General features: G+C 41.7%; 1 non-coding gene across 1 annotated transcript; it reads right to left on the bottom strand.

The window, feature by feature from the left end:
* Positions 1–850: 850 nt before the first annotated feature.
* LOC118967777 (U6 spliceosomal RNA) lies at positions 851–956 on the bottom strand. Its single transcript, XR_005055006.1, has one exon. It is a non-coding gene; the product is annotated as a U6 spliceosomal RNA (small nuclear RNA).
* Between the last annotated feature and the right edge of the window lie 13,609 nt (positions 957–14,565).

Here is a 14,565-nt window from a genome sequence, read left to right as displayed (position 1 = left end):
TCTCAGTCTCTAAAGCACTCTGCCTGTCCCAGCTCCCCAACCCCACTAATCTCCAGAGCACCACACAATGTAAGTCTGTGCTCCAAAGCAGTTCTCCAGGGCTGGGTGTTCAGCAGTCCTAGGCTTCCACCCTCTCCCTGTTACATTTCTCTTCCTCCTACCAGTAACTGGGGAGGGTGGCAGGGGGAAGGGCTTGGGTCCCACCAGATCTAGGCTTTGGTATGTTACTCTTTTTCATGAGGTCTGCTCTTTTCTCCAGGTGTATGGAGTCTGGCGCAGCCTTCTTTCCTGTTGCTGTTTTAGGATTACTTGTATTAACTATATTTTCATACTACATGTGGTTTTGGGAGGAATTCTCTGTCTCACCACTCACACCACCATCTTGAATTCTCTCTCCACTCGCTTTATTACTTGCATGTTTTCTATACCATACACACACACACACACACACACACACACACACACACACACACACAATGACTCAGAAAAAGTTTTATGTATATAATTTATATACACCCATATCTATCTAATCAATCTGTATATGTATGTTAAATGTAACTTTTTTCTGAACAATCTGAGAGTAAGCAACATGCTCACATCCTTTACTCCTAAATATTTCAGTGTGTATTTCCTAAGAATAGGAATATTCTATTACACAATGCTTGACAAAGTGCTGGAATCTACCTTTCATGTATCAGTTTTATCGGCTGACTTGCCATGTCCTTTTTGGCATCTCTCCACCCCAGCACAGGTGCCGTTCTGAGACCAGGTACTGCATTTTGTTGTCATGTCTTTTCAGCATCCTGTAATCTGGCTTTTAAGACACTGATGTCCCATTTCCCCCACACATTGTTTTTTTTTTTCCTTCACAAACTTGTGTGCCATCTTTATGCAGAGGCAATGTTAATCTTTCCAGTATCATTCAATTTTAGTATATCTGCTGCCAGAGTGAGCAGCATGCACCATTTTGTTTTAAGGGTACTTGTCTCATGGCGTGTCTGCTTCTCCGGTGTCCCCATGCTGAGGCTACAGCTAGGCAGTCTCAGCTGGATACTGCCAGGGGATGTGTATCCCCTCCAGGGGCTCATGTCAGAGCCACACAATGCCGTATGTCTCACACTGATGATAATGTGGACCACCTAGTCAATGTGGTGTGCAATCTCCCCATTGTTTGCTATTTTTTTTTCCCCATGACACTAATAAGCAATATGTGGGGAGTCACTTTAAGACGATGTGATGAGCATCTGCAGACATGCTGTAAGAGCACTGTCACAGGCCACGCACCACAAGTTACAGATGGGGCCTCTTTTCATGCTAGGGAAGCTCCTTCCATTTCTCATGACTGCATGCCCAGATTCTATTGGCTCAAAGCCTTCCCTTGGGTATGCTGTGTCAGGAGCGGGCTCAGACCCATGGTGAATACTGTGACTAGAAAGCAGCAGATGGAACTGGAGCAGAGAAGAAGAGGAAAGGAGAAAATGTTCATTAGAGGGTTCTGCTGAGTGGGGGGAATCTGGCTCAGCTCCAAGAAAGGGAAAAACAGGTTAGAGGGGTTGGGGGACCAGGCGTGGCACAGTCACGGCACCACACTAGTGAAGTGCGGCCTGGATATGTGAAATGAGTGTCTGGCCTCCGGTCTGTGGGGTCAGTGGCCTGGGCCCTCGTCTTTGCAGTGACATCCCAGAAGATCTGAGGAAGAAGGATACCCTCTAGAGTGGGGACAGCAGCTGCCAAGGCATCTAAAAAGACCAAAAAATCCAATAGCTTTATGACAAAAAAGAAGTCCCAAATTTAATTGCTTCAGGGCCCTGGAGGAGCCATTTGAACTCCTGTCCAGACTCTGGCTATGCACAGCCATTCCAGGACCAAGTGGATGCCAACATGCCTGCTGGAGCTGAGCTATGCTGGAAGCACAGAAGTGTCCAACTATTCACTGAGAAACTCTACCCAGGACCCAGGAAGCCAGGGCTTCATCCAGCTTTTATGCAAACAAAGCAAAGCAGTAAATAAAGGTGTCTTCATTATTAAACTCTATTGTATGGGGCCCAAATAGGCTTAAGAGAGGCCTCTTTGACTGGTGGGTTGTGTTGAAGTTCAAACTCTGCATACGGAATAAAGCAAAGCAGAACACTGAGTGTTTTGCAAGGCTTTTGACCTGCAAGCCAGGAAACTCAATGCCATGGGAGCAATGACTTCCAACTTGCTTGCAGACTAAGGGATTTTTTTATGGAGTAAATGCAGAAGTTATTTGGCTTTTTCAATTTATTAGTTGCCTAGTGGTCCTCTTTCTTATTTGGATTAGGGTAGGTGATTCAGGGTCACAAGGAAGTCCAGAGATGGCACGAGCAGACTTGACATTTGGGGATTGTCTGGTATCCTCTGCTGATTTCTGAGAAGTATAAATTCCTGTTAGGTTAGATTAAGTTGCCTTTATGCACCTGTGTTGACCATTTCCATTTTGTCCCTGACGTTAGTGACTCCATTTTAGTTTGGTTCTATAGTCCATGAAAAAGAGCTGCCCAGAAAGGCTGCGAGGGTTATCTACTGATTTGGGAGGAGGTCCTGGAAGGTGGTAGTGCAGATGTTTTCCTGTCCAGCCATTCATCCTTTCAGCCAGTGAATATTTCTTGAGTAACTACTATGTACCTGGACACCCAGGACACTGAGGATACCCAGGCACTGAGCTGGAGATGGAGAGGGGAGAAAACCCCCCAATAATAAACATAGAAGTAGTTCTGTCCTGAATGGGTGAATAGAGGAAATCTTTACTTTTCCTATCATTAAGAAAACATATAACCTCTAATGATATTTAAAAATATAGAATCTAGAATCTACTAAAAGAAAAGAACTTTTTTTCTCTTACTCTGGGGAAAGAAAACAAAGAGCATAAGCTGATCATCAGTTAGAATTTATTGTTAAGTCTGTGAGGTGTGGGACTACTAAAAGGTGATATTTTACTTTGACATTGAACTTTATAACTAGACACAACACAGACCCTAGAGTGATTCAGCATTTTTCTATATCCTCTGTCTTGAGCTTGTACAAAATAGGTCAAGTAAGCCAGAAGCTGCCCAGAGAGAAGAAGCTGGAAAGACCCTCACAGGCCAGCCTGCCTGGGGAACAGAGTGTGGGGGGACACAGACACAGGCTCCAGGACAAGAACCCCTTTCTCTTCTGGGCCCTCCCCACCCCTCGGCCTAAGGGATGACTTGGTGCCTGTGTGCCAGGGGATTTGGGGGAATGGATCTCACAGGGCTTTTTCTGAGCCAATGTACAGACTCCTGAGAATAGTAAGGATTTCTGCTGTTTAAGGACTTAAATGGCTGGAAGCTCACTCATCCACTGACTCCTTCCCCAGGATTATACTGAAATGTTGGGCACGGGTGTTGTTGACATGAACGGGTCAGATGGATCTGCAGGGTGATGGAGTAATGAACTTATTATCCTGTGGTTGCATGAATCACATGGTTTATTTTGTAATTTCCTTTCACACAACACTCAAAGGGGGAATTAAGCATATCTAAAAATAACACATATCACAGATCAACACATCTCATACCAGTCATGACGGATGGTTCGGGTCTGGGCTGTCCCAGTCAGCCTCCCATCTGTCCGAAGGGAAAATGATGCAGTGGAGACAGTTCCAGTGGAGTGGTGCGTCCGTGATGGAGCAGGAGTGCAGGCAATGAGCAGGAGCAAGCCTCAGAGCACACGTCTGTGGCCTGGTGTCAGGGACCTTGGGGACAGGCTTGCCACAGGGGCTCTGTGTCCAGTCCCTCGTATAGTCCAGTCTATCCATCGGGGGTTGGAGACAAGAGGGACAGTCCACATTTGGTGCTATCCAGCTCAGGCGTTCACCGGCACCCCTGACATACGGAGTTACCTGGTTTGGGTGCTCACCGGCAGGCCTGTTAGGGTGGGGTATGTTTACAGAGGCAGTCAGCATGAAACAGACAGCCAGACAGAAGCAACTCCATGAAGGACGCTCACATCAGGGTCCTGGTACAGAGAAATTCTGGGGCCAGATGGTGCACTGTACAGAGAGGCTCCAGGGAGAAAGCCCTGCTTGGGAGCCATTTCCACAGGATGGGAATTTCTGATAGCCTGATGTCCCCTGGTAGGGAATTGGTCTACTCAAAACCAAACCTACAAAACAAAGTTTCTTCTTTCACTAAGGCCCATGGTGGGGAATTACTTTTAGTAATCGTTTGTAAGAAATGAGGAAGTCATGGAAGGGCACCTCTTTTGGATTGCCCTGGCCACAACTATTGACAGGCTTTTCCTGAGGTACTTCAATTATTTGCTGCTCCAAGTGACTGGTTGTATTTCTAACCAAACTGATGCCCATGATATCAAGAGAAGGAAGTGCACCCTAAGCCTAGTCTCTGTTGTGAGAAACCCGTCATTCATCAACCTTCTTGACACGGGACATGGCCAAGAACCACAGAGCAGGAGAAACAAAGTAAACAACAAAACACCTGAGGAGCCAGGACTGATGTCATAGGAGGTTCCATTACTTTTGTTTATTTATACTGTACCTATTTTCATAAAAAGCATCAGAGTGACTTTAGATAATTCACTTGTGAAATCTCTCTGGGGCCCTTTCAGAATCCGTTTACACTAATGTTACATGTAATTCTCACAAGTTGTCTAAGCTGTCAGATATAAAAAACAACAAGTAATTAAACATGGAAGAAGCTACTACAGAAAGGTGAAATGATGACAGCAGGAAATGACAGTGCCAACAAGAGGGGAGACAAAAACCATGATAACAGTGCCAAGTACTCAAAAACATTTAGTATAGGGTTAAAACTTTTGGAGTCTTAAATCTATCAAGACAGAACCATTTATCAACATTTTTATGGATGACCCTGGATCTCTAAGAGAAGCTAAATTATGTTCACCTTGTTTAGGAAGTTGGAATATATTTGTTTAGGAAGATTTTTGTCTCACATCGCTAAAATTCTAAAGCTTTCTGTTTAAATGATTAAATTTTCAAGTACTGGGAGTCATCTAGAATGACTCATGAATTAGGTTCAGAGAAGCCCAGGTAGCAAATTTTCAGCTTGAACATAGGTGTTGTTTGATTTTTAAGTCAGTTAACTCTTGGTACAAATTAGACTTCTCATCTTTAAAGGTGTAATTTGAGACACCACATAGACCTTTGCAAATAATATTAATATGACTCACAAAGCAATGAAATCAGAACCACAGGACCAATTTTTCACTTAGGAAATACATTTGGATTTCCAAATTTCACTTCGAATTCATACATCTTACAAATGGATTTGCTGCCTCCCCAAATTAAAAAGAAAATTTAGAAATGTAATTCAAGTAAATTAGTTCAACTTTTGTGGAAGGTAATATGGAGGTTCCTCAAAAAACTAAAAATAGAAATACCATTTGACCCAGGAATTCCACTCCTAGGAATTTACCCAAAGAAAACAAGATTCATGATTCAAAAGACATATACACCCCTGTGTTTATCACAGCACTGTTTACAGTGGCCAAGATATGGAAGGAACCTAAGTGTCCATCAGTAGATGAATGGATAAAGAAGATGTGGTACATATACACAATGGAATATTATTCAGCCATAAGAAGAAAACAAATCTTACTATTTGCAACAATGTGGATGGAGCTAGAGGGTATTATGCTCAGTGAAATAAGCCAGGCAGAGAAGGACAAGTACCAAATAATTTCACTCATTTGTAGAGCATAAGAACAAAGCAAAATGGAAGGAACAAAAGAGCAGCAGAATCAGACTCCAAGAAGGGACTGAGGGTGAACAAAGTGGAGGTGTGGGGGAGGATGGGTGGGGAGGGAGGGAGAAGGGGATTGAGGGGTATTATGATTGGCACACATGGTGTGTGGGGTCACGGGGAAGACAGTGTATCACAGAGAAGAGAAGTAGTGACTGTGGCATCTTACTACACTGATGGACAGTGACTGCAATGGGGTGTTGGGAGGACTTGATAACATGGGTGAATGTAGCAACCACAATGTTTTTCATGTGAAACATTCATAAGAGTGTATATCAGTGATGCCTTAATAAAAAAAAAGAAATACAATACTAGATGCTTGATCTACTAGAACCATGATTCTTTTTGGATTGGTTGGTTGTGTCCTGAACCTTGGAATTGGCTGGGTGTAGGGTACCCTGACTGTGGTGTTTGGCTGCTTAGAGTCCATTCCCTTTCTTAAGTGGAGGGATTCCTGGTGGAAAGCTGGGTCTACCTTTCATTTAGAAGCCAGAGGAGACCAACCATCACTCCTAGGTCCCAAAGAGCATGAACATGGTCACAGGATTGACCCAGGATTGGCTTTGCCTTTTGAATCCACAGGGAGTACTAATGATTGGTAAAGTCTACACTATTTAAATGAGACAGGGAAGGGTGTCAGGGGAAATGATTATCCTTGGAAAAAAGCAAGGTAGCTTAGGATTGTTTTTCTGTGATTGTGTGTGTGTGTGTGTGTGTGTGTGTGTGTGTGTGTGTGTGTGTGAGACAGAAGGACCCCTAGTGTCGTACCCTGGGATATGGGTGGCAATGAGCCAGGGGAAAGGAGACAGTAGTGCCACAGAGAGACTCTGGATCTAGTGCTAGTTCAAGTGATGCCAAAGGTAAACATAATTTTGATAATAATAGTAATAAAAATGACATACATTTTAAGTGCTTAATATGTGCTAAAGAATTAGCGTGAGTTTCTCATTTAATATATTCATAGTTAACATATATGGTAGGGTCTATTCATATCCTCATCTAAAAACATCAATCATGATTTCTGTATTGCCAAATCCAGGGGTCATTTTAACTCAGCATTTTGATCTTCAGTGGCATAGAACAGAGCAATCTCTCCCTTCTTTGAAGATCACCTACTCCATTTTCTAGGACACTGTATTTTTTGGTCATTCCATTCTCTGGCCATTGTATTTCCTTTCTGGCCTGTTCTTCCTCTGCTCTCATCTGGTATGTGGGGTCTTTCACCTGAGCCTTTACACTCTTTACGGGTGGTCCCACAATTTAAAATGCAACATGTACAGTCATTATGCTTAAATAAAAATTGCTGAGATTTATTGAGTAGTTACCATGTTCCAAGTTCTTTATTTAATGCTCAGCACTGTGAAGCAGGTCTTATTATTATCCTGGTTTTATAAATGAAGACACAGAGGTACAGAGGCTGCTCAAGGTCATAATGCTGATAGGATGTGGTTCAGCTCAAGAGCCTGAGTGGGGGCTGGAGATTATATAACAATGGAGAACCTTTTTAAGAAAAAGAATACAAAATTACACATAAAAATGAAGTATAAAAGTGAACATTTATTTAGATTGAGGAAAGAAATCATAACAAATCGAGAATTTTAAAGAGTTGACAAAGGCTTCCACTTTTGGCTAAGATGGAGTAGCAGAGCCACATTTACTTCCCACCTGATACAACCACCACCACTAATTAAAGGAAGTGGATAAAACACATAAGAATGATTTTTTCAAGGTACTGGATATCAAGCAAAAACAACAATATTATCAAGAAATAAATGAAATAAACTGTACAATTGCCCTAACTTACTTCATTGAGAGTTTCCAGGCTACATTGCAAAGAAGGAAAATCCATGCTGACCTGGTGGACTTTCTAGTTTGTACAAGACCAAGAATAGTTTGTCTTCCCACCAGCCAGACTGGAAAACTTCATAATTCTCAAAACATTAGGTAGATTCCTCAGAGGCATATTGCCTAAGTAGCGGGAAATAATTATCTCTAGACTAAAGATTGGTCTGTTCTCATCTGAAAAAGTCTTAAAAATAAGATGAAAAACAATCAAACTGTTTCCCAATAATATTACTGCATCACAGAATAAAATCAAGAATATTTATAGCAATACAAAACTACCAAGCAGCCAAAAAGAAAAATTCATAGTGACTGGTGTCCAATACAAAATTACCAGGAATGCAAAGAAGCAGGAAAATATGACCCATAAGGAGAAAACTCAATCAAAATTGACCTCAAGCTCACACAGATGTTAGAATTGGTAGTCAGGGACAGAAGAACAGTTATTATAACTGCATAAAATCTGTTTTAAAAGGCCAGTAGAGATACAAAAATTATTAAAAATCCCACTTAAATTGCTAGAGATGAAGACTATAATGTCTGAAGTGAAAAATACAATAAAATTATGCATTGCAGAAGAGGAGTGATCTTGAAGAAATAGAGATATTGAGCAATTCTAAAATGAAGCAGAGTGGAAAAAATAGAAATCACAAATATGAAAAGATATATGCATCCTTATGTTTATCAGAGCATTATTTCCAATTTCCAAAATATGGAAACAACCAAAATATCCATGGATAAAAATGTGGTACATATATGCAAAGGAATACTACTTGGCCATAAAAAATACAGAAACTTGCTATTTGCAATAACGTGGATGGACCTAGAGGGTATTGTGCTAAGTGAAATAAGTCAGACTTACAAAAACAAACACTATGATTTCACTTACATGTGGAATCTAAAAAGCAACAAAAATGAGCAAATAAACAAAACTGAAATAGACTCATAGGCACAGAAGAGACTTGTGGTTACCATAAAGGAGGAGGTGGGGGGATGGGTGAAACAGATGAAGGGGGAAAAAATTAAAATCAGTGAAAATGTTTGATATCTTAATCTAGGTGATGGTTACATGAGTGTATACAAATATCAAAATTCATTGAGCTGTATGCTAAGATTTGTGCATTTTATGGTATGTACCTCAATATTAAAAATAAATTTTTTTAGAAAGAGAGAGAAAACAATAATTTGAAGAAAATGAACAGACTATCCATATACTTGATCTTCAGTGGCCTAATATATGAGCAATTAGAGTTCCTGAAAAGGAAATGGGCAAAGAACAATTTAAAGAGTAGTAGTCCCCAAATTTCCAAATATCTTTAAAACTACATGAATCTTAATCCCAAGTACAAGTAAAATGAATAAAACTACACTGAGGTACATCATAATCAAATACTGAGAAAAATCTTAAAAGCAGCATAGTGGAAAACGACAGGTTATGCCTGGAGGAACAAGGATAATGATGGCAGCATGTTTCTCATTGGGAAAAAACACAAGCAACACATTTAAAGAACCAAAAGGAAAAAAAGAAGATCAAGATGAGATGTTAAACAAGCACAAATTTTTCAAAAAGGAAGGCAAAATACTTTACTGACATACAAATGCTGAGTGAATTTATTACTAACAGACTCACAGTACAAGAAACACTAAAGCAAGTTCATCAGGCAGAAGAAAATGATACTAGCTGGAAATACAGAACCAAAGAGTAACAGTGATAACTATATGAGTAAATAAACAAGATTTTTATCTTATATTTAAATCTATCTCTATAAAGATAATAGATCTTATTATCATAATTATCATAACAAGAATTGGTCGTTAGCCATCAGGGAAATGCAAGTCAAAATTACAATAAAATACCACTAGGATGGCTTTGGTCAAAAAGACCAATCATTGCATGTTGAGGATGTAGAGAAATTGGAACCTTCATGCACTGCTGATGGGGAGGTAAAATGGTGCAACTGCTCTGGAGGACAGTCTGGCATCTCCACAAATGGTTAAATGTAGAGTTATCGCATGACCTAGGTATTTACTCAAGTGAAATGAAAACACATCTACACAAAAACATGTACATGAGTGTTGTTGATTTTTAAAACAGCCAGCTATTTTACTAGCATAATGAGTTTATTCAGGAATAGCAGAGAATTGCCATTTAGAACAAGCAAACTACAGAAAACTGTAGTCAAGTCCAGAGAACAGACAGGCTTGCTTTTCTTGATGAAAGGGGGCCATGGAGGGGTGCTGTTATGGCTTCTCATTGGCTAAATGTAGTGGTATCTCATTGGCTAGCTGATGGGCAAGGAGAAATTCTTCCTTTCTCCTTCTGGGCGTAGGAGTAAGCTTTTTCCTGTTGGTGAATGTGACAACTGGTAATACTTGAGAGCTCCCCCTTTAGGGTTTCCTAACTCCATTTTAATTGAGGTTTCATATGTTTATTTTCACAGTGTTCATATCAGGATTATTCATAATAGCCCCAAAGTGGAAACAACACTAATATCCGCCAACTAATGAGTGGATTAAAAAAAAAAGTAGTACATTTATATAATGGAATATTATTCAGCCATAAAAATGAATAAAGTATTTATATATACCACAACATGAATAAACCTTGAAAACATTGTGTTAAGTGAAAGAAATCAGTCATAAAAGACCACATATTGTATAATTCCATTTATTTGAAATGTTCAGAATAGGCAAATATATTGGGGCAGAAAATAGATTAGTATTTATCTAGGGCTGGAAGTGATGGGAGATTTGGGAAATCTTGGCTAAAGGAGTTTCTTTTAGAGTCATAAAAATGTTGTGGCGGGGGCGGAGCCAGGATGGCGGCGTGAGTAGAGCAGTGGAAATCTCCTCCCAAAACCACATAGATCTATGAAAATATAACAAAGAAAACTCTTCCTAAAATAGAGACCAGAGGACACAGGACAACATCCAGACCACATCCACACCTGCGAGAACCCAGCGCCTCACAAAGGGGGTAAGATACAAGCCCTGGCCTGGCGGGACCCGAGTGCCCCTCCCCCCGGCTCCCGGCGGGTGGAAAGAAACTGGAGCGAGTGCTTTTTGGAAGCCTTAAAGGGACAGGGACCCCAATACCAGTGAAACAGGGCAGCAAGACTGGTGAGCAGGTACCTGAGACCGGCGCCGGAGGACAAAGAAAATCACACATTTTCCCCAGTACTGGGGAGGCAGGGCGGCAGGACCGGTGAGTGGGTGCCTGAGACTGGCGCCTGGGGACAGGGAAAATCGCGTTTTTCCCTTTTTTTTTGGCGAGTGCTTTTTGGAAGCCTTAAGGGGACAGGGACCTCAATGCCAGGGAGGCAGGGCGGCGGGACTGGTGGGCGGGTGCGTGAGACTGGCGCCTGAGGATGGAGAAAATCGTGCGTTTTTTCCTTTTTTTTCTTTTTGGCGAGTGCTTTTTGGAAGCCTTAAAGGGACAGGGACCCCAATACAAGGGAAACAGGGCAGCAAGACTGGTGAGCGGGTGCCTGAGACCGGCACCTGGGGACAAAGAAAATCGCACGTTTTTCCCAATACTAGGGAGGCAGGGCGGCGGGACTGGTGGGTGGGTGCGTGGGGCCGGCGCCTGAGGACAAAGAATATTGTGCATTGTTCCCTTTTTTTTCTTCTTGTTGGTGAGTGCTTTTTGGAAGCCTTAAAAGGACAAGGACCCCAATACCAGGGAGGCAGGGCAACAAGACCGGTGGGCGGGTGCCTGGCGGACAAATAAAATCGTGCGTTTCTCCCCTTTTTTTCTTTTTGGTGAGTGCTTTTTGGAGGCCTTAGGGGGAGAGGGACCCCAGTGCCAGGGAGGCAGGGCGGCAGGGCCAGTGGGCGGGTGCCTGGGACCGGCGCCTGGGAACAGAGAGGGTCGCGTGTTTTTCTCTTTTTTTTTGGCGAGTGCTTTTTGGAGGCCTTGGAGGGATGGGGACCCCAGTGCTAGGGAGGCAGGGCGACAGGACCAGTGGGCGGGTGCCTGGGACTGGTGCCTGAGGACAAACAATATTGCACATTTTCCCCTTATTTTTTTGGGGGGGGTGCTTTTTGGAAGCCTTGAAGGGACAGGGACCCTGGTGCTAGGGAGGGTGGGCAGCAGGACCAGTGAGCAGGTGCCTGGGACCGGTGCCTGATGACAAAGAAAATGGCGTGTTTTTTCCTTTTTTTTTTTTTCCTCTTTCGTTGTTGCTGTTGTTGTTTTGGTTTGGTGAGTGCTTTTTGGAAGTCTTAAAGGGGCAGGACAGGACACTTAGACCAGAGGCAGGGAATCTGGGGATCTCTGGGCACTCTAACCCCCTGGGCAACAGGGAACACAGAGGCCCCTTACGGAGATAAATAGCCTCCCTGCCGCTCCCTCCAAAAGGGCTCCACCATTTTGGAGGAGCAGCCCCAGCCAGGCCATGCCCACAGCAACAGCAGAGATAAACTCCATAGCAAATGGGCAGGTAGCAGAAGCCCTGTCTGTGCACAGCTGCCAAGCATAGGCCACTAGAGGTCGCTATTCTCCCAGGAGAGGAAGGCCACAAAACAACAAGAAGGAAAGCTCTTCCAGCGGTCACCCATACCAGCTCTGCAAACTATCTCTATCACCATGAAAAGGCAAAACTACAGGCAGACAAACTTCACAGAGACAACACTTGAGAAGGAGACAGACCTAACCAGTCCTCCTGAAAAAGAATTCAAAATAAAAATCATGAACATGCTGACAGAGATGCAGAGAAAAATGCAAGAGCAATGGGATGAGATGCAGAGAAAAATGCAAGAGTGATGGGATGAAGTCTGGAGGGAGATCACAGATGTCAGGAAGGAGATCACAGAAGTGAAACAATCCCTGGAAGGATTTATAAGCAGAATGGATAAGATGCAAGAGGTCATTGAAGGAATAGAAATCAGAGAACAGGAACGTTTACAAGCTGACATAGAGAGAGATAAAAGGATCTCCAGGAATGAAACAACACTTAGAGAACTATGTGACCAATCCAAAAGGAATAATATTCATATTATAGGGGTACCAGAAGAAGAAGAAAGTGGAAAAGGGATAGAAAGGCTCTTTGAAGAAATAATTGCTGAAAACTTCTTCAAACTGGGGGAGGAAATAATCTAACAGACCACGGAAATACACAGAACCCCCAACAGAAAGGATCCAAGGAAGACAACACCAAGACACATAATAATTAAAATGGCAAGGATCAAGGACAAGGAAAGAGTTTTAAAGGCAGCTAGAGAGAAAAAGGTCACCTATAAAGGAAAACCCATCAGGCTAACATCAGACTTCTCGACAGAAACCCACAGGCCAGAAGAGAATGGCATGATATACTTAATGCAATGAAACAGAAGGGCCTTGAACCAAGGATACTGTATCCAGCCCGACTATCATTTAAATATGATGGCGGGATTAAACAATTTCCAGACAAGCAAAAGCTGAGGGAATTTGCTTCCCACAAACCACCTCTACAGAGCATCCTACAGGGACTGCTCTAGATGGGAGCACAGAACCAAACATACAACATATGAAGAATGGAGGAGGAGGAATAAGAAGGGAGAGAAGAAAAGATCTCCAGACAGTGTATATAACAGCTCAATAAGCGAGCTAAGTTAGGCAGTAAGATACTAAAGAAGCTAACCTTGAATGTTTGGTAACCATGAATCTAAAGCCTGCAATGACAATAAGTACATATCTCTCAATAGTCACCCTAAATGTAAATGGACTTAATGCACCAATCAAACGACACAGAGTAATAGAATGGATAAAAAAGCAAGACCCATCTATATACTGCTTACAAGAAACTCACCTCAAACCCAAAGATAAGCACAGACTAAAAGTCAAGGGATGGAAAAACATATTTCAGGAAACAACAGTGAGAAGAAAACAGGGGTTGCAGTATTAATATCAGACAAAATAGACTTCAAAACAAAGAAAGTAACAAGAGATAAAGAAGGACACTACATAATGATAAAGGGCTCAGTCCAACAAGAGGATATAACCATTCTAAATATATATGCACCCAACACAGGAGCACCATCATTTGTGAAACAAATACTAACACAACTAAAGAGGGAAATAGACTGCAATGCATTCATTTTAGGAGACTTCAACACACCACTCACCCCAAAGGATAGTTCCACCGGGCAGAAAATAAGTAAGGACACACAGACATTGAACAACACACTAGAACAGATGGACCTAACAGACATCTATAGAACTCTACATCCAAAAGCAACAGGATATACATTCTTCACAAGTGCACATGGAACATTCTCCAGAATAGACCACATAATAGCTCACAAAAAGAGCCTCAGTAAATTCCAAAATATTGAAATTCTACCAACCAATTTTTCAGACCACAAAGGTATAAAAGTAGAAATAAATTCTACAAAGAAAATAAAAAGGCTCACAAACATATGGAGTCTTAAAAACAAGCTTCTAAATAATCAATGGATCAATGAACAAATCAAAATAGAGATCAAGGAATATATAGAAACAAATGACAACAACAACACAAAGCCCCAACTTCTGTGGGATGCAGCGAAAGCAGTCTTAAGAGGAAAGTATATAGCAATCCAGGCACACTTGAAGAAGGAAGAACAATCCCAAATGAATAGCTAACATCACAATTATCGAAACTGGAAAAAGAAGAACAAATGAGGCCTAAAGTCAGCAGAAGGAGGGACATAATAAAGATCAGAGAAGAAATAAACAAAATTGAGAAGAATAAAACAATAGCAAAAATCAACGAAACCAAGAGCTGGTTCTTTGAGAAAATAAACAAAATAGATAAGCCTCCAGCCAAACTTATTAAGAGAAAAAGAGAATCAACACAAGTCAACAGAATCAGAAATGAGAATGGAAAAATCACGACAGACTCCACAGAAATACAAAGCATTATTAAAGACTACTATGAAAACCTATATGCCAACAAGCTGGAAAACCTAGAAGAAATAGACAACTTCCTAGAAAAATACA

The sequence above is a fragment of the Manis javanica genome, chromosome 12 (assembly GCF_040802235.1).
Source record: "Manis javanica isolate MJ-LG chromosome 12, MJ_LKY, whole genome shotgun sequence".
Taxonomy (NCBI): domain Eukaryota; kingdom Metazoa; phylum Chordata; class Mammalia; order Pholidota; family Manidae; genus Manis; species Manis javanica.
The sequence above is the reverse complement of the archived record's forward strand: the minus strand, read 5'-3'. Positions and strand labels throughout refer to the sequence as shown.